Raw genomic sequence first — 21517 nt, 5'->3', positions numbered from 1 at the left:
AGCCTCTTCTCTCCTTTGCTCTCCTCTTTACTCTCTCTACTCTCACCTTGATGCTGGTAATGAAAAAAAATGCCGCTTGTTTTAGTTAATTAAGACTAGTTTTGTTTAAGTTTATCTTCCACTTATTTCTCTCCTCTTTTATCCTTTTTTAGTTTCCTATTTCACTTCTTTTCTTATAATTTTCAGCACTAAGGTATTCACAACCTACAAATTATATTTTCGATTACAACTAGATTATTTTTTGCTATGAGGTGCGCACACACTCATCTACTCACTCACTCACTCACTCACTCACTCACTCAATCAATCAATCAATCACTCACTCACTCACTTACTCAATTACTCACTCAATCACTCACTCACTAGCTCAATCTCTCTCTCTCTCTTTTTTTTTTTTAAACTATCATACATATATGAGTTGTGTACATTGTTTTAGTTCTTTGCTAAAGTTACATTTGCCTTTTGCAATCATCTTAAAGCATGTACTGTACATTATAATGAGGCTGGGTGTGTAACCATCTGTGTGTGGTCTCCTTCATCTGCTGTGTGGACAGACGTCGCACGTCCACCACAGCAGTGAAAGCATTCCACCACACTACAGTGGCGGAAGAGAAGGCCCGTTTGTGGGTGCTGGAGTGAGACCTTGGTGCCTCAAAAAGGAGGTCGTTGCTCAATACCGTTCTCGTATTTCGCTCAGATCTCCTCCAAGTCTCAGGTCCGCTAGGAGAGGAACATTCTGGATCTACGCTTTATGCAGCACAGTCGGCGCCGCCACTTTCCGGCGGTGATCCAGTGTGTCCCTCAGCATCTGCCTGTCCTCCTGTCTCTGCTGTTGCTGCTGCTGTTGTTGTTGTCGCTGCCGCCACGGTTGTCGTGGAAGGTGCTGCTGTCTGGCGTTACTGATAAGGCGCTCTGCCATCCTCTGCACTTTATCTAGTAGGGTGAGGTGGCTTCGAGCGCTGGACATCCACTTGAGCGGCGCGTACTCCATGATGGGCCTGACCTGAGCCTTGTACAGGGTTAGGAGCCCATCGGCGTCAAGGAGGTGTCTCAGACGGCGCAACAATATCACCTTCTGCGACGCTTTTTGAGCTACATCTACGAGGTGACGGTCGAAGAGCAGCCTTGAGTCCACCTCCACACCAAGGATGTTCACACTGTCCTGTAGAGAGATGCTGTTGTCGCCCATCCTCAGCCTTCCACGCAACCGACGCGCGTCCTCATGAGAGCGGGATATCACCATGGCCTGCTCTCTCTCTCTCTCTCTCTCTCTCTCTCTCTCTCTCTCTCTCTCTCTCTCTCTCTCTCTCTCTCTCTCTCTCTCTCTCTCTCTCTCTCTCTCTCTCTCTCTCTCTCTCTCTCTCTCTCTCTCTCTCTCTCTCTCTCTCTCTCTCTCTCTCTCTCTCTCTCTCTCTCTCTCTCTCACACACACACACACACACACACACACACACACACACACACACATACTATACCTCAAATCACCTGCTGACATATTTACTTGCAATTCCCAAACTCCGAGATCACCTAACCTTTGTATCAACGTGGAAACTCTTTTATGTAATGTTTGGTATTGCTAGTTAAATACAATGCTTACTCTCTTCTGATAGCGACAGTGACGTGAACGATGAACAGTAACAATACCAGGGTCTAATTCCGTATATCCCAACTTTCTTCTTTCTCTTCTCGTCCTTTAGCTTCACCCATCCCCAGCCTGAACATCCCCACTCACTACACCCGACTTGGCCGTTCAGACCTTGGCCTTCTCACCTTTACCTGCAAAATGAGTCGTTTTTTAATCATTTTCCGCCCCCAAAAACGCCGCTTATTGCTGCTTCCGTGCGCTAGTTAAAGGCTTTGTTCACCTCACAGTGCCCCCAAAACAGTTACGCTCTCTCTCTCTCTCTCTCTCTCTCTCTCTCTCTCTCTCTCTCTCTCTCTCTCTCTCTCTCTCTCTCTCTCTCTCTCTCTCTCTCTCTCTCTCTCTCTCTCTCTCTCTCTCTCTCTCTCTCTCTCTCTCTCTCTCTCTCTCTCTCTCTCTCTCTCTCTCTCTCTCTCTCTCTCATTTGTGGTAGCAATAGTAGTTGTAGAATTAAAATGAGTTTCAGTAATGGTAGTAGTAGTAATAGTAGTAGTTGTAGTTGTAGTTGTAGTAGTAGTAGTAGTGGTAGTAGTAGTAATAGTAGTAGTAGTAGTAGTAGTAGTAGTAGTATTAGTATTAGTAGCAATAGTAGCAGTAGTAGTAGTAGCAGTAGTAGTAGTAATAGTAATAGCAGTATTAATAGTCGTAGTAAACATGTTGTTGTGATGGCGGTGATGGTGGTGGTTGTCATGATTATTATCAGTGCGGCCATGTAAATACTAATTTTGTCTTTTTACCCGTAATAATAATTAATCTGTATATAATCCCGTTGAGCTGAACTCTAATCAAGTATAGATCAAAACGCAATTTACTCACTCAGAACGTGTGTGTGTGTGTGTGTGTGTGTGTGTGTGTGTGTGTGTGTGTGTGTGTGTGTGTGTGTGTGTGTGTGATTGTCAGAATTTCACAGTCTTCACATTGACTATATTTTTACTTACTTTTCTGGAATAACTGTCACCAGCATTTACACACACACACACACACACACACACACACACACACACACACACACACACACACACACACACACACACACACACACACACACACACACACACATACTCAATCAGTTCGTAAGCAGTGGAGATTTTAAAAACTTAGTAATTACACGCCATCACTAAGCTAACACATTATTTTCTCTCTGATTCCCTGCCGATTAAGAAAAAAACACATATTTTTTCCCACGTTCATAACTCGTTCACTCATGCATTTTTACTGATTAACTTTAATTGGTAATGAAGAAATACCGCTTAGTTATTCTTTATTAGCAGTCATATTAACTTTTTCCTCTGATTTACCTATGATTATTTACTGATATTTACTCCTGCAGCAACATAACTTTCAATAGACACTCATTCATATTGGTATCAAAGAGTTACTGCCAATACTAAAGCGCAAAACACTAGTATATCGACAAATCAAGTTAAATAAAGACGAATGTGCATGTTAGTTTCCCCGCCCGTTTTCTGTCAGCCAAGGTGTTTAAAGTCTACGGACGCGCCAATTCGGGTTTCACTATCATGACATTTTAGAAAGTCTTAAGTGGTGCCAAGGGGAGACTCACTTAGCCGTGGTTGTTTGGGTTTCTTTCGCTCTTGACTTGTACTTTTTCTGTCGTCTATTTTTTCTTGACTTATTGCTTCTCCTTTTTTAATTATTTTATCTATTTGTGCAAGAAGCTGTTTTTCTGGCTGGCTCTCTCTCTCTCTCTCTCTCTCTCTCTCTCTCTCTCTCTCTCTCTCTCTCTCTCTCTCTCTCTCTCTCTCTCTCTCTCTCTCTCTCTCTCTCTCTCTCTCTCTCTCTCTCACTTGAAGCCTCTTCCTCCATGTTCGGTGCGTGAAGCCTACTGGGGTCAGCCTGAGTTGGGAGGCGGAGACGGGGTCGTGGCATGTGGGCGGCTTGCCTTCCCCAGTAATTGGTTTAGCCATGCTGAGTGGGGTGCCATCAACTTCGCCCTAATGACGGTGTGTGGCCTTCCCGTCTCTGGTTACCGTACCTCCACTACCTCTCTCTCTCTCTCTCTCTCTCTCTCTCTCTCTCTCTCTCTCTCTCTCTCTCTCTCTCTCTCTCTCTCTCTCTCTCTCTCTCTCTCTCTCTCTCTCTCTCTCTCTCGAATAGTACATTTCATCCACATAAGTGTATATAAGTCTTTCAGAACTCAGGTGTGTGTGTGTATGTGTGTGTGTGTGTGTGTGTGTGTGTGTGTGTGTGTGTGTGTGTGTGTGTGTGTGTGTGTGTGTGTGTGTGTGTGTGTGTGTGTGTGTGTGTGTGTGTGTGTGTGTGTGTGTGTGTGTGTGTGTGTGTGTGTGTGTGTGTGTGTGTGTGTGTGTGTGTGTGTGTGTGTGTGTGTGTGTGTACATACCACATTTTATACAAAACTGTACACACACATACATATATGTTCACCTTTGTTATACTTCCTTAAACACAGTTTCTCTCTCTCTCTCTCTCTCTCTCTCTCTCTCTCTCTCTCTCTCTCTCTCTCTCTCTCTCTCTCTCTCTCTCTCTCTCTCTCACCATATTTCACGTGTAGGGGTTTTACACATTTTAACTCTTATCTCTACTATATGCGTACTTTCAGAGAGAGAGAGAGAGAGAGAGAGAGAAGTAGTACCTCTATATGTACCCTTTGGAGGAGGGAATTGATAGAAGGAAATAATGTTCCTGTTTCAAGCCTTCCTCAGGTGAACCCTTGTGACTCCTGGCTGAGAGGAAAACACGGCAACCCACACAAGCATCACTCATGTCTGTTCATTAACTGTACTTGTCCACCGCACCACACACACACACACACACACACACACACACACACACACACACACACACACACACACACACACACACACACACAATACAGCACTACACACACAATAGTGATACAATAGTGACAGGAATATTAGTATATATGTACCCACTACACACCTATACCTAACACACACACACACACACACACACACACACACACACACACACACACACACACACACACACACACACACACACACACACACACACGCACCACCAACACCACCACCACCACCACCACCATGGATGACTGTGACAGCCTGACGTTCATTTAATCTGGTGGAAAATATTTTGGAGTCCAGGAATTTGGGACAAAATCCTCTCCTCTGTCCACCACCACTTTGAAACAGTTTAATATTAGCCACGTGACGTTCAAACCACCACCACCACTACCTCTACCACCAGCACCATCACCGCCGCTGGGAGATGAAGGGCGGGAGATTATCGATTCCCTCCCTCTCCTGCTTCCGTTTGCCTCCGTCGTAATGTCCTTGGTGGTGCGTAGTAGTAGTAGTAGTAGTGGTAGTTGTAGTAGTAGTAGTAGTAGTAGTAGTAGTAGTAGTAGTAGTAGTAGTAGTTTTAGTAGTAATGTAACGAGTTAAATGAGAAAAAAAGTGAATAAGGACTAACCAGAAAAAGAAAAATATACTCGAAAAAGAATCACGGTTCAAAGAAAACAGTAAATAATGAAAAAATAAGACATGGAATCAAAGGAACTCTAAATAGAAAATGAATAACAACTGAAGAAAACTGAAGGCACAGGATGAATAAATAAAAAATGTCAAAGAAGAAAGAAACGGAACAAAGGAGAAGAATAAGAAGGAGAACAACAAAAAGAGGGATAATGTAAACAAGAAACAGGAGTCAAAGAAATGCAAAAATTGGAGCAAGATGAAATTGAAGACCTGACAGCTAAAGAAGAGGAGACTCAGAAACATAAGATCACTTGCATCATGCCACGTTTGTTGTCCCAAGAGAGCAACAAGAGGAAGAGGAGAAACAGGAGATAGAGGATAAGTAGAAACACGAGTAAAGCAGAGGGAAACTAAAACACAAGAGAAACAAGAGGAAGAGGACACAGGACGAATAAATAGTAAAAGGAGGAACAAAATAAGATGGAACATGAAAATTCAGCGTATTATCTTCATGTTTTTTGTTGATTTCCGTAAGAGAAGAATAGAAAAACAGAAAAGATCATTACATTCAAATTCAATTCAAAATCATACTCAGGTGCTTCACTCGTATAAAATAAATAAATAAATAAATAAATAAATAAAATAAAATAATGCATTAATGTAAACATATATAGATTAGAGAATTAAAATGATTAAAAATACCAAAGAGGGAAGGAAGATGACGTTTTTATATCCATAGAAAAGAATGAAAGAAGGAAGGAAAAAGGAAGGAAAGAAGGAAGAGTTAAAGGAAGGGAGGGAAGAAGGAAATAGGATAGAGAGGAAAGAACTAAGGAAGGAGGTTCACGTTTGCATGCCCCTACAAAGAGATGAAGGAAGGAAGGATGGATGGAGAGGACGGAGGGAAGCAGAAAGAATTGAGGAAGAAAGCAAAGAAGGAAAGAAGGATCAGTTTTTTACACCTCCACGAAGGAAAGGACAAATTTCTACACCCAAAAGAAGGAAGGAAGGAAGGAAGGAAAAATTTGTACACTCCCAGTAAGGAAGGAAGGACGAAAAATTTACCCACCCAGGAAGGAAGATTTGAAGGACAAATTTGTACAACCTCAGGAAGGAAGGAAGGACAAAAATTTACCCCACCCAGGAAGGAAGGTTTGAAGGGCATATTTCTACACCCCCAGGAAGGAAGGAAGGAAGGAAGGAAGAAGGCAAGGATATACTTCAACACCCCCACAGGAAGGAAGGAATGATGAAAGGAAGGCAGAAAGGAAGGAAGGTGTCTCTTGGTTCATGGCAGTGCTATGTTGACCCAAGAGATGGAGTATAAATCGACCACGGCCTTGGAGCAGTTTTCAATTCCGAGATTAATGTAAGATCAACAACATGACGGGCCACGGCCATACTAGTTTAACATAACAATCGGCCGTGGCGGTGCTGGATCCGGCATTATAATTGGAATACCGAAGTGGGATTAGCCAGCCGTCAATGGTGGTGGTAATGGTGGTTGTTGGCGGCCGTGGTGGTGATGGTGGTGGTGATAATAGTGGTAGTTGGTTCACACTGACGTTTGGATTGGTGAATGTTGGTTATGGTGATGTGTGTTGTGTGTCTGTGTCTGTGCGGTAATAAACATTTTGCTACTGGTGGTGGTGGTGATGGTGGTGGTGTTAGTGGTGATGGTGGTGGCGCTGGTGGTGAGTTGGATATTGGCTGAGTATAATTGATGAGTTGGTTCTATCCGCTGTGAGAAGAGGGAGGGAGATGCCGCAGCGTGAGTGAATTTTGAATCTGTGAAAGCTGAATAAAGGCTGAGGTTTTAATTGGTCGTGTTTGTTCATTACAGAGAGAGAGAGAGAGAGAGAGAGAGAGAGAGAGAGAGAGAGAGAGAGAGAGAGACAGAGAGCATCCCACACAGACACAGATTTGACACAGATTCTCTCCTCTCCTCTTTACCTAGCGACAGTTGACCTCTCTCCCATGACCAGGAGTCTCTTTCATGCACTTGACTTTATAATAGTTACCTCAATTTGTGTTATATTACACTTCCTTCCATTACTGTGAAGAAACCTGCCGTGGAAAAGTGACATATGTATCAGCAGTTTAGCTTTCACTTACTGCTTAGACTCAGAGCAAGGGTTCTCAAACTTTTTAGCTTGTTGACCCGCCAATGAAGTTTCAAATTTTCTATCGACCCTCTAGCTTTTAATTGAAGGGAAAAACACCGATGCCAAAATCAATATGAGTAGTAGTAGTAGTAGTAGTAGTAGTAGTAGGAGTAGGAGTACTAGAAGTAGTAGTTGTTGTTGTTGTAGCTATGAAGTATGATAAAAAGGTATCACACAATAAGAAAATATGTATGTTGTAAAAGGACATTATTCATCGAGCCTTTCGACCCCTGGCTATTCATTGACCTCTTGGATGTTCCGATCGACCACTTTGAGAACCCTTGGCTTAGAGTGAGGAGAGACACAAACAGACAGACAGACAAAACAAGGGAAAGGAAGGGAAAAAAAGTAATAATACATCACAATACGCCAACCTGACTTATTCACTCTTTGTATTCCCGTGCGCAGTGTAAAGAACCCATAGAGTTTTGTTCGTGTAATCTGCCGCGCTACAAAGGATCTCGGAAGACAATAAGGCAGGCGTGAAGGGAGATTTTAAGAGTGGTTGTGCCGCGCGTTAGGTACTTCGTCTGTCTGATTTTTCCGTCGTTTTTCACTCTCTCTCTCTCTCTCTCTCTCTCTCTCTCTCTCTCTCTCTCTCTCTCTCTCTCTCTCTCTCTCTCTCTCTCTCTCTCTCTCTCTCTCTCTCTCTCTCTCTCTCTCTCTCTCTCTCTCTCTCTCTCTCTCTCTCTCTCAAGTAATGGGTTTCTTCATAGGTAATGTTATGTGACCATTCTAGCATTTTTCTCACTTTAATCTCTCAATACTGCAGTTTTTAGGGTTTAGCGTCTCTCTCTCTCTCTCTCTCTCTCTCTCTCTCTCTCTCTCTCTCTCTCTCTCTCTCTCGCTCTCGCTATTCCTTTCGCTATTCCTCTCCTCTTTTCTCCGTGTTCACTAGTTTTCATTCTCTTCTATTATCTATTTTCCTGACGTTTCATTAAATATTATCCTTTAACTCTGCTTTTAATCTCTCTCTACTGCTATTAATACCTCTACTATTGATTATCCATTTTGCTTCCTTTTGCTTCTTTACCCGTACTGAATGAAGGCTTCGACTAAAGACCTCAACGTTGGGCTGGCTCCTTCCTATCCACGCTACGTATTGGAATTAATGGGAGTAATACTGGAGGAGCTGCGAGAACAAAATCCCGTGCGTTGTTTGTTCCCTGCAAGGCCAGTATAGCTCCCCCCCCACCTTCCCACTCCGCCACCTTCACGTCATCTCACCTGTACACTGGAGGTCGATATTAATGTCGTATCGTAAACAGGTAGAAAGGAGAGGTTGAAGAAAGGTTTTCCTATTTCTCTTCTTATCTTGATTCTTGGCTTTATTTTACTTGTGTTTCCTCCTTTATTTTACCTATCTTTTTAATACGCTTGTCTAAATAAATGTAGTAGTTAGCTTTTTAGTGTGTGAGAGAGAGACAGAGAGAGAGAGAAAGGACGAATCACTGACTGCACACGAGGTGAAGCCATTGCGTGTTTTGACGTGTCATTATTTTATTCCTTTGCGAGTGAGTGAAGAGAAGATGACGCAGCGACACTTGGAACTGTGAACTGGGCTATGAGGGAAGGTCTCTCTCTCTCTCTCTCTCTCTCTCTCTCTCTCTCTCTCTCTCTCTCTCTCTCTCTCTCTCTCTCTCTCTCTCTCTCTCTCTCTCTCTCTCTCTCTCTCTCTCTCTCTCTCTCTCTCTCTCTCTCTCTCTGCTGTATATATGTAGAGTGCGGTTGTGTAAAGCCATTAGTAGCTAGAGAAGTCATCCAGTTAAGAGCAAGAGGAAATAAGGAAAGCTGAAAGAACTCTTCTCGTCTGCACGTATCAGGTTCTGCACGAAGCTCATCTACCTAATCATTTTTTATCCTCATCTGTGAATTGCAAGGATTAAATATGAGAATCTGTAAGAAACTCAAGACTTTTAATCAAGAAAATGTTGGTTGTTCTTTTTACCTTTTGTCTTGTAATAGATTCGTAATTCTTGTTCTGCTTTATAATTTGAGTTTTTCGTTTCTTGGTTGCTTATCTTTTTACTATTTTATTTTTTGTGATTTCCTTCTATCATTTAACCATTGCCTTTTGTTTATCTGACATCTTGGTTATTGGTGTCAAATTTTTCGTTCATAATATTCAGTTCATTTCTATTTGTTCTTGTACTGATTCATTTTTTTTCTCTAATTCAATGATGACATAAGACAGATATTGAGATTTTTTTTCCCTCATGTATTTTGGAGGCTATTAAATCAAGCTAACATTTTTTTATTCCCTTTTTTTTTTCTTTTCTCAAACTCTTATTGTTTTTTCTGGCTCAGCTCTTTGTTGTGTACTGAAAAAAACAGAGCATAGAAACGATGGTCATATGTACTTTTTAATCATCTCTTGCAATCAACAGTGTCCATTTTTATTATGAGTTTTCAATCAGAGGTAAGGATAAAACATAATCATATTCGTTGAACCTCAGATTATTTTGTATTGTATGAAACTGTAGACCTTCCCCTCCTCCTCCTCCTCCTCCTCCTCCTCCTCCTCCTCCTCCTCCTCCTCCTCCTCCTCCTCCTCCTCCTCCTCCTCCTCTTCCTCCTCCTATACTTGTTTTTCTTCTTCTTCTCTGTTTTTAGTATTTTTCACTTGAACGATTAAACTGATTAATTTACTTTTCATTGAATGCCTAGCGTCTCTCTCTCTCTCTCTCTCTCTCTCTCTCTCTCTCTCTCTCTCTCTCTCTCTCTCTCTCTCTCTCTCTCTCTCTCTCTCTCTCTCTCTCTCTCTCTCTCTCTCTCTCTCTCTCTCTCTCTCTCTCTCTCTCTCTCTCTCTCTCTCTCTCTCTCTCTCTCTCTCTCTCTCGTACCAAACTCCCATCATCTCTTCAACATTTACCATAACCTTCACATCCTCCAAGAACTAATTGTCATGTAACCTTTCATATAATTCTCCTCTAAATAACCTGCAAATAATTCCGTAGACCAATAGCAGGATCGATTCACGTCAAGCCAATAATAAGGTCAAAGCTGAGAACCCTTGTGGATGCCTGCAGACCTCTATACTAAAGCTGAGACTTGTTGGGAAGGTTAGAGGAAAAAGGCTACTATGAATGAGTAAAGATGTTAATGTCCCTACTCTGTTTGTTATTGTGTGATGGTGGTGGTAGTGGTGGTGGAGAGAGAGAGAGAGAGAGAGAGAGAGAGAGAGAGAGAGAGAGAGAGAGAGCTTGACTGATTGACGTTATTGCCATTAACATAGATTGGATATGGAGGCATCAGGTGTAATATTATAAAAGCATAGTCTACTGAGCCATCACTTTTTTTTTCCCAGCTCAGGTAATGTAAGAATATTACTATCGGTGCCGGAAAATAGAGAGGCAGACGGACAGACTAATTGACAAGCATATAGATAAATATTTAGACAGACGGACATAGAAACAGATGGATAGACAGGAAGACAGACAGAGAACACTAAACTCTTATCTTTGTTGGAACACTGAATCTGAAAATAAAATATAAATTATCTGTAAAATGCCATCTAAACTGTGCAAACCTAAACGGTGACGTAGAAAAAACATTACACTTCTCTAAAGATAAGACCATTTAAGTTTCCAACAATCACTAAACTTTATCAGTACTTTAAACTCAAGAGATAATGAAAAAGGGAATTAACACCAACACACACACACACACACACACACACACACACACACACACACACTCGATCAAGGGCCTCTCCCACCTGTGTATAGGAAAGCTGTCACTCAGGAGTTTGGAGTTTTAAAGGTTGTCGATACTGCAACACTCAGTCATCATTCATTTCCAGCCGTCATCTTAACGATCAAGCTGCCACACAACGCCTCCTTCTCCTCCTCCTCCTCCTCCTCCTTCTCCTCCTCCTCTTGTCATTCTCATCTGTGTTTTTTTTAGTTTTTATGCAATACGAGCACAGAGCAAGGCCAATAAACTAGCAATAAAGATGGCCTACTAAGGTGCTTGTCCCAGAAGGCATGTCACGATAACCCTCACCAATTGAATGAGAAGTGTCTTGAGGTCTCCCTTTTGAAAGAGCTCATGTTATAGGAAGGTGGAAATAAGTGTCTTGAGGTCGCCCTTTTTGAGAGAGAGTTCAAGGTATAGGAAGGTGGAAATGTTAGAGGCAGGCAAGGAGTTACTGTGGTGGAGATGAGTGTTCTAACATAAGCACTGGGGAAAGTTGAATGTTTGTGAAAAAATGTTTGCATTTTTTTTTTTAATGTTTTTTTTTCTGATATTCAAATGCATCTGAACTTCTGCCATTTACCACGAATTGTTTATGTGAGTTCTCTCTGTCTCTCTGTCTCTCTCTCTCTCTCTCTCTCTCTCTCTCTCTCTCTCTCTCTCTCTCTCTCTCTCTCTCTCTCTCTCTCTCTCTCTCTCTCTCTCTCTCTCTCTCTCTCTCTCTCTCTCTCTCTCTCTCTCTCTCTCTCAAATTTTGCAGCGTTCAGCCACCCATCCCTTCCGCCTTATTATTCTTCCTCCTTCTCCTCTTCCTCCTCTTCGCTCTCTTCCTTCTCCTTGTCCTGCTCCTTCTCCGCGCTAGGCCCTTTTACTGTGCGTTTTTCCTGACCCTTCCTATTCTTCCCTCCCTCCCCTGCTCCATTCTTTCTGTCTCTGAGCCTCGCCAGAATGGTGTGAGTACTAAAAAGAAGAGAAAACGTATAAGCATTTTAATTCATGAAGTCAACCTGGGCCTCGCTACTTAAGCTGAATGAAAAGGATCAGATGAGATTGTTGTTTAGTGAAAGTTTTCTCCTGCAATATCAAATACCTGCATTTTACTTTTAAAGGTAAATTAGAAAGTAAAAATCGTTTAACCTCTTCAATGCTGGGACTCATTTTTTACTACGAGTTTTGGATGTGATTAGGCGATTTTATTGACATTAGGAAGGGTCTATGAAGGTCAGGAGATTAATGACCAGAGTCTTCAGTATTTTAATCCCCATATAAGTTACTGAAGCTGTGTAAAATCGCCAAATAGTAACCAGAATGAATATGGAAACACGTCATGGGATTGAAGAGGTTAATTTAACTGTGCACTTTTTTTCCCTTTCCTCTCTTTCGCTTCATACCTTCATGCCTTATATATGTTAAGTTGCAAAGCTGTTTTCATTCGTTGCTTTCTACGTTCCTGACTTATCAACAATCACGGTCTGTACTCGTGTGTCTTGTCGCACTTACGTCAGTGTCGTGGCTCTTCTCTCAGTCCCTCCTCTGATCTGCCGACAGTATCCTCACAAAACATAGAGACTGAAAAGACCAGAGGAACTAAGAATGAGAGTAAACACTAAACTCAGCGAGAAAAGTGTGGAAGGCTACTCATCTTTCGACGTGATGGAGATTGAAAGAATATTAGCACAAGTATTAGACAAATTAGAGACGCTAAAGAGAAGAAGAGACTTGAAGTTCAGAGGAAACACTAAACTCGGCGAAAATTATTGTGGACAGGTGGTTCAACTTTCAACGTGATGGAAAAATAGAATACTCACAAAAAATATTAGACAAAGACTACGGAGGAGAATTTGAAAAGTATAAGAACAAAAAAACTTCCATTTGTGTATTTATTTATCAATTTATTGCAAAAAGAAGAATAAAAGCAAAATTTCTCAAGGTTGTCTGTGCGTACAAGATAGAGGAGGAGGAGGAGGAGGAGGAGGAGGAGGAGGAGGAGGAGGAGGAGGAGGAGGAGGAGGAGAGGAGGAGGAGGAGGAGGAGGAGGAGGAAAAGGAGACGGAGAAAAGGAAAAGTACATCGAGAGAGAGAGAGAGAGAGAGAGAGAGAGAGAGAGAGAGAGAGAGAGAGAGAGAGAGAGAGAGAGAGAGAGATGAGCGCCAGGAATGGCAGTGACGGGGGAAGAAGCAGCAGAAATAAAAGAAAAAAGACTCAGAAACAATAGGAAAGACCTTGAAAATTTCTGCCCGACTCTGAAACTCCATTAGAAGACCCGCCAGAAGGTGTCCCGGAGATATTGTGCTGCCAGGTGACCAGAGAGGAGGAGGAGGAGGAGGAGGAGGAGGAGGAGGAATAAAGAAGAGGAGGAAGAAGTAGGAGAATGGCAGTGTAGAAGAAGATGTGTGTGTGTGTGTGTGTGTGTGTGTGTGTGTGTGTGTGTGTGTGTGTGTGTGTGTGTGTGTGTGTGTGTTGTAGTTCTCCAATTCCTTGTATATGTATGAATCCGTCCCATTCTCTCTCTCTCTCTCTCTCTCTCTCTCTCTCTCTCTCTCTCTCTCTCTCTCTCTCTCTCTCTCTCTCTCTCTCTCTCTCTCTCTCTCTGTTCATAGTCGTCATTGTCTCCTTCTTCTTCTTCTTCTTCCTCTTTTCTTCTTCTTCTTCTTCTTCTTCTTCTTTCTTCTTCTTCTTTCTTTCCCTAAATCTCTTCCTTGTTCCACCTCTTGCGCCTCCTCCTCCTCCTCCTCCTCCTCTTCCTCCTCCTCCTCCTCCTCCTCCTCCTCCTCCTCCTCCTCCTCCTCCTCCTCCTCCTCCTCTTCCTCCCTTTTAATTTTTTTTCCTCTCCTTCTTCTGTTTATCTCCAAAGCCTGAGGAAGAAAAGAATTTATTTTACATATATTGATTTTATTTTGATACGAAATTGTAAGCTAAAGTATCCATTGAGAGAGAGAGAGAGAGAGAGAGAGAGAGAGAGAGAGAGAGAGAGAGAGAGAGAGAGAGTTTTAATAACTTACTATAAAGCGCTCGGAAGGCGTTCAGGCAGAAGATTCATTTCTGGATCGGGGAAGCGAGGAAGCGTTTTGATGTGTGTGTTTTTGTGGATGTTTCCGTGTGTGTGTGTGTATGTGTGTGTGTGTGTGTGTGTGTGTGTGATTGTGTGTGTGTGTGTGTGATTGTGTGTGTGTGTGTGTGTGTGTGTTGGTAAGTGAGTGGGTGGATGGTAGAGATTGAGGTACACAGGACGCTGCATTTCTATCTATCTAATATTCTCTCTCTCTCTCTCTCTCTCTCTCTCTCTCTCTCTCTCTCTCTCTCTCTCTCTCTCTCTCTCTCTCTCTCTCTCTCTCTCTCTCTCTCTCTCTCTCTCTGTTGATTAAATACTGCAGCTTATCGGAAACACCTTTGTAATAGCCTAATTGTCTGCTACTTTCCATAAAACAACTCATAATATCTCTCTTATTACTTCTAATTATTAAAGAGGAAGTGACATTAATACATATAGTTTATTAAAATCTACGAACTTCAGTGATAATTTTTTTTCATATATTTTTCTCGACGTATATAGTGTACTACTCTTAACTGTGTCCAATAAAACACCAATCTCTGTCCTTCCTTTGTGTTCCTTTGTGTGCAGTGGTGTGCGCATGCGTGGCTGCCTGTTGACGTCTCCATGAAGAAAGTATTTCCCAGAACCTCCAATTTTTTTTCCCCTCACCTCGCTGGCCTCCGAGTCTCAGATAGCGATGATTGATGCACCCGACCGCTCTCTCCACTATTTTTCGCTGCGCCTTCCACCCAGGAGCCGTCAAGACCGTCTGTACTGGACTGGGACTGAAGTACGCTGGGTGAAAGTGCTTAGAGGAGACTGGAGAGAGAAGTGAAAAAGAGAAAGAGATATGGGAGGAGATGTATGAAGAGAAATATAATGACGAATGCAGGAGAAAATCACAGCAGTGTTTTTAGAACTAGAGTGTTTTTGAGAGAAGAATGAGGGAAATATGAGTAGCAAGATTAAAGAAGAGAAAGATAAGCGTAAAAACATATGGCAAAAAAGCTATTTCTAGAGAGTTTAGAAGAGAAGAATGAGTATGAATATGACAAGAAGTATGGGAGGAGAAAGATGACCGCAAAAACAAGAGAGACTCCCTTATAAAGAATCAGTAAAGGGAGGAAGAGTACGTAGCAGAGAAGGATGAAAAAGATGAGGATCAGAAAAAGGAAAGGAGTTGAAAGGAGTTAAAAACCGTAAAAGGAAGAGGGCAGAGAAAGCTTTATAGGGATTTGCAAGACCGTCTGTAGTGGGCTTCAATTGAGGATGCTGAAAGGAACTGTACGAATGAGAGAATAGAGAGAAATAAAAAAGGCAAGAAAAAGAAGAGAAGGTAAGAAGATTAGGAAGACTACGAAAGAACGGGTCACAAGAAACATTAGAAGGAACTGCAAGAATTCTAGAAGGAACTTAGAAAAAGAATAACGTGGAAAAGCAAGAAGATAAGTCAGAGAAATTAAACATAAGAAAAGGTCAAGAAATGAATGGAAGACTAAAAACACTACAAGACCAAGTGTGCTAAGCAAAATTTGAGAGTGCTTGAAAGAATAAGACTTCGAAGAGGCAAATGAGGAGGAGAAACAAGGAGGCCACGACTGGAAGAGGAGAAAGGAGAACGAGAAATGAGAACACTTAGAAAAGAAGACGACGCAAGAGAAATTATGTAAAAAAGTATTCCCATTAAACAAGAAATTGAATAGCATAAAAAAATCTAAGGAAATATAAATGAGAAAATGAGGAGATCTATATGGCAAGAAAAAATTAGCTTGCGAAAAGAAAAAAAATAAGAGAAATTATAAAGTACATTCAGTGAACAAGAATTTGAGGAACTCTGGGTCAAATTGGGAAGAAAAAATGAGAAAATGCGAGGAAGAGAAAGACGAAGAGGGAAGAAATAATAAAATCGCAGGGCTGAGTTTGAACTTAAGAATCTGCAGTCTGGCAAAAGTACCAAGAAGAGATCCGAACTATGAAATCTCACATCACTTTTCCTCCACTTATGATTCACCTCGCGCGCTGAAATAGAACGCAAGAGAAAAAATGGAGTAGTACTGAAAAAAAAGTTAATAAAATGAGAGTGGGGTTGAAATCTTTATAAATCTTTTCATCCTCCTTTCTGTCCTTCGCCCTCAGCTCATTACCATAATTAAGATCATCAAATCATAGTCGTAATTACCATATTATTACGGAAGGGACAGACAGAGAGACAGAGAGAGAGAGAGAGAGAGAGAGAGAGACAGAGAGGGAGAGACTGGTATCATCAAATTATGTAGAGTTCTCTTTATTTTCCTAATTTCTCGTGAATTAAGAAAGAACGGAGTCGCAACTACTGGCCTGGTCTCGTTGCTCTGTACTCCACCACCACTATCTCTTCCTAGTAGTAGTAGTAGTAGTAGTAGTAGTAGTAGTTGTAGTAGTAGTAATAGTAGTATGTAGTAATTTTGTTTCTCTCGCCTTTTATTTATCACATGTATTACTTTTCATGTATATTTTTTTCAATTCTGAAGTTATTTTTCATCTTTCATTTAATTATCTTCCGGGTTACACACATTCACTTCATTTTCTTCTGCTTCTCTTCCTCTTCCTCCTCTCTTTTCACAGTCACTCCTAACATCTCAGCCCCCAACATGCTGCTGTGGAGAGAGAGAGAGAGAGAGAGAGAGAGAAAAAAAATGTGTGTGTGTGTGTGTGTGTGTGTGTGTGTGTGTGTGTGTGTGTGTGTGTGTGTGTGTGTGTGTGTGTGTGTGTGTGTGTGTGTGTGTTTCTCACACAGACAGACAAGAAAAAACATCTCGTAGACATGTGTAGTGAAAAAAGGACTGACAAAATCTCTCTCTCTCTCTCTCTCTCTCTCTCTCTCTCTCTCTCTCTCTCTCTCTCTCTCTCTCTCTCTCTCTCTCTCTCTCTCTCTCTCTCTCTCTCTCTCTCTCTCTCTCTCTCTCTCTCTCTCTCTCTAACGCAGTGCTTCATACATCACATTCCTCTATTTTCTCAACACTTTTAGGTAAGTGATGTGAGTAGATAGGAGGAGGTGGAGGAGGAGGAGGAGGAGGAGGAGGAGGAGGAGGAGGAGGAGGAGGAGGAGGAGGAGGAGGAGGAGGAGGAGGAGGAGGAGGAGGAGGAGGAGGTTCTGGTTGCTGTGGCTGTGATGTTGAGGAGGAAGAGAATAAATAGAAGAATCCCAGACAGGAGAAAAAGAAAAAGAAGAGGAAGGAATGAAAAACTTGGGTATATTTTTAGTTGGAGAAGAAGGAGGTAAAAAAAAAGAGCACAGGGAAAAAATGGGAAGAAAAGGAAGGAAGGAAGGAAGAAAGGAAAGAAGAGAGGGAAGAAACCTACTCCATCACAGAAATTCGTGTTTTTTTTTTTTTTTTTTTTTGTCTTTTTTTCAATTGCAGACATTTTGCTGTTGTTATCAAGCTTTCAACGCAGCTGTCTTTTTTTCTCTCTCTATCTGTCTCTCTCATTTTTCTCTATGGCGTCGTTTCTTCTTCTTTTTTCTTCTTCTTTTTCTTCTTCTTTTTCTTCTTCTTCTTCTTCTTTCTTCTTCTTCTTCTTCTTCTTCTTCTTCTTCTTCTTCTTCTTCTTCTTCTTCTTCTTCTTCTTCTTCTTCTTCTTCTTCTTCTTCTTCTTCTTCTTCTTCTTCTTCCTCCTCGTCATCTTCTTCTTCTTCTTCTTCTTCTTCTTCTTCTTCTTCTTCTTCTTCTTCTTCCATTCTTCCATTGTTATTTTTCTTATTTTCTTTTATAAAGGTATCATTTCACTATCATTCAGACTGATTGATGTAAAAGACTTGACTTGTGTGTGTGTGTGTGTGTGTGTGTGTGTGTGTGTGTGTGTGTGTGTGTGTGTGTGTGTGTGTGTGTGTGTTTGCGTGTTACATTAGTTCACGACGGCCTTTTTAAACGTCCCTCAGCTCGTTCACATATAGAAAAGAAAAAAAAACCCACAAACTATAGACACGTGTCATGTCAAATGCGTGAGTGTATACGTTTGTGTGTGGAGATTACTGCCTTTGGTCTTTTTGTCACCTGTCTCTGTCTCTCCCTAATCAAGTTTAGTAGGTGAGGATTACTTATACCTTGCAGTCGGAAGCCCACCACCCCCTAAGGCTCCAGCAAGGGCCAAAGAACTAATCGGGTTTGCCATGAGGGACTGGGACAACAGCAAGCGAATTCAGTAACTTAGACATGTATTCTCAAACCATTTTTCTGCTTCACATCCACTATTTGAAAAGGCTTTATTCAAATTTACACGAGTTTTTGAAGGTGTTTTTACGGTTCTATAGGCAGAGTGACAAGATTTCTGTATTATTAACTGAAGAAACACTCTTGAAAACCCCACTAATTATCTCTACGGCCTTGGAAGATAGTCGTGGTGAGAGAGCAAAGCGTTTCTGAATGTGGACCTTAGCCAGGGAATGATGAGTGGAGTGAAAAAGAAATGGAGCGTCAGTAATTGAATTATTTTTAAGCTTCGTCGCAGTTACGTCTATTTTTCCAGCACAGTGAAGGTCGATGTGAGAATATGAGTGTTCTATCCTTTATTGAGTTATCGGAATCGTACAATATCAGGGCGGAGAGAAACATTAGTGAAGCAAGGGGAGAGAACAATGGAGAGTGGTGTTATAGTGTTTTCAAGGATTAATCTAATTGTTTTCATCCCCAAAAGTCGATGTTATGTGACAATATGACTGTCTTATCCTTTATTATGTCACTACAGTTGTAAAGTGTTTGTGGAGTGAAGAGAGACACTATTGAAGCAAGAGAAGAGAACAGTGAAGAGTGGTGTAGAGTGTTTGGAAGGACTAATTTAACTGTTTTATCCCACAGAAGCCGATGTTATGTGACTATGACTGTCTTATCCTTTGTTATGTTACTAGAATTGTAAAATGAGTGTGAAGTAAAAAGACATTGGTGAAACAGGAGAAGAGAACAGTGAAGAGAGTGGTGTTATAGTGTTTTGAAGGATTAATTTAACTGTTTTCTTCCCCAAAAGTCGATACATGACTGTCTTATCCTTTGTTATGTTACTATTATTGTAAGGTGAGTTTGGAGTGAAGGCACGGTATGTAGTTATGTCTATATTATGTGCACAAGTTGCTTATATTGATATTTTAATCTAATCTGGTTTGTTATGTATCTTTTTTTAGGTTCACACTGAGTTATTACCATTAAGAATAATATCACTAATATGTAACTTATTAATACATTTTTACATATTATAAATATCATGAAATATTTGACTATTTTGGCAATTTCACTTGATGTCTCACTTCTGTACTAATTAGTGTTCTCTCTTGTTGCAGGTAAGGAACACAACAGGTGACGAGAAATTCAGGGGACGGTGTGTTGTTCTTCTCACGTAAGTCACTGCAACGATTCAACTTAACATCCTTCCTTGCGTCAGATTCTTGTCTTTGTATTCTTGGTTTTCTTTTCAAGTTTCGTCGCATGAGAGGGTGAGGTGGAGTGAACACTGTCTGCCTCCCCTTGAGATTGCCTAGAAAGACGTATTTTTAACATCAATTCCAACTTTCTTCCTCGGGTTGAATTCTTGTTTTTGTATAATTAGATTTGTTTTGTAGTTACTGTCACTTTATGAGAGGCTGAAGTGAAGTGGGTGTCGTCTGCTTCACCTCGGTATTAACTGCAAGACTGGTGCTGTTGTATTTCTTGTTATTTAGTTGTTATTGTTGTTGTGGATGATAACATGGAGGTGGAAGGAGATGGATGCAGTGTTGCTTTTTATATGTTTTGGCTCGTATTCATAAACGCTTTCCCCTCTCACTACGACAATTTTCCAAGGCCGCAGAGACAACTAGCTAGGTTTTCAAGACAGTTTCTCCTTTTAATAAACTAGAAATCTTGCCAATCTATCACCAGAACCATAAAAATACTCTTGAAAACACGATTATCTTCAACTGGAGCCTTTGGAAAGCAGTGATGGTGAGAGAGAAAAGTGTTTCAGAATAGTGCTCTCTCTCTCTCTCTCTCTCTCTCTCTCTCTCTCTCTCTCTCTCTCTCTCTCTCTCTCTCTCTCTCTCTCTCTCTCTCTCTCTCTCTCTCTCTCTCTCTCTCTCTCTCTCTCTCTGAATACCCAAGAAAAATACAATATCCATCTCCATCTCATCTCCACGCTGCTTCAGACGGTATCATGCGTAAGTTTTCGGTAATTACGTTTATTAGCCTCGCAGTGACTTGCCACGGCTGCGATGCTGAAATGGGTCACGCAGGATCCAATCAGAGCAGCATTACAGGGACCACCTCGCCTCATTTTCCCGCGAAGTCCTGAGCGTACAGCAATTTTCCTCCGTGGTCGTATGTCGTCGTGGAATGTTGATAAGGGGACACTTTTTTTTTTTTGCCTCTCTCTCTCTCTCTCTCTCTTTTTCTCTGTCTTCCACGGCCACTTTCTTTCTCAAACTTCCCTCATATTTTTACCCGCTGGACGTTCCGTTGGGCTTCCTGGTGACACTGGGCCGAGGCTGTACGCGGAGACAGAAAGAAGGAAAGAACAGAAGGAAGACTGCCTATAAGTTACGGGTATATAAAAGTATTCTCCTGTTTGTCTCTTCTACTAACTTCATTTGGGCAAGAGACAGCATAGAGTCAATCGCTGAGGAAAAAATATACACTTGTTACAGAATCAGTATAAGAAAAAAAAGTAGCTATGTTATATGAAAGACAATCCCAGTTAAGTCCCTTCCTGGTTGGATTCGGACGCGGGAAGAACAAGGAACAAGTTGGAGGGAAGACAAGACTCGTGCAAGGTTATAAGGAGAGTGTGAAAAATGTCCAGCCTCGTGTTCCACCCCTGCGCTGGGATGTACTACTGGAATACGGAAGGAAGGGTTGTGTAAGGGAGACTGCCGAGCTTATGGGGAGGGTACATGTGTTGTCTCTGTTCTTGTTTGGCTCTCTTCTCTGTCTGACCTTGTTCTGTCTGATGAAGTGGATATAGATGACAGGGAGGAGAGAGAGAGAGAGAGAGAGAGAGAGAGAGAGAGAGAGAGAGAGAGATGTTAAGGGAATTTAGACTATGAAAAAATGCATTATGTTTCCTTAACTACATGTTATTTCTTAGAGTGAATATAGTAGATATATTTTAGAGGCCGCCGTGGTACAGTGGAACCATGCGTGCTTTGGGGTCCGAGGGGTCTCCAGGCGCACGGGTTCGAATCCTGTCCACGGTCCGAGTGTAGGTTGGGCTTCCTCACGCGGGGCAACGGTTTCCTAGTGAGTGGGCTTTGAGATAGGAAGCAGCACAAAAAATATCCCCTTTAGCCATAAATTCCCGTGAAAAGCCCACAGGGTATAAATAAAAAAGAGGTAGATAGTGAGTTTTCGTCCTCTCTATGGGGAAAACGTGTAGAGAGAGTGTAAGTGTTTAGTAGTTATCTTGCTTTGGCCTGAGTCTCCCAACCACCTGTCCCACCTACGATGCTGATGTCCTGAATTCAAAGGTGGAAGAAAATGGGAAGGTTCTGAAGAGGAAACACAAAGGACGTATTGAAATTAGTTGTGTTTATTGAATG

The sequence above is a fragment of the Portunus trituberculatus genome, chromosome 15 (genome assembly GCF_017591435.1).
Source record: "Portunus trituberculatus isolate SZX2019 chromosome 15, ASM1759143v1, whole genome shotgun sequence".
In the NCBI taxonomy this organism is placed as follows: domain Eukaryota; kingdom Metazoa; phylum Arthropoda; class Malacostraca; order Decapoda; family Portunidae; genus Portunus; species Portunus trituberculatus.
This window is presented reverse-complemented; position numbering follows the sequence as displayed.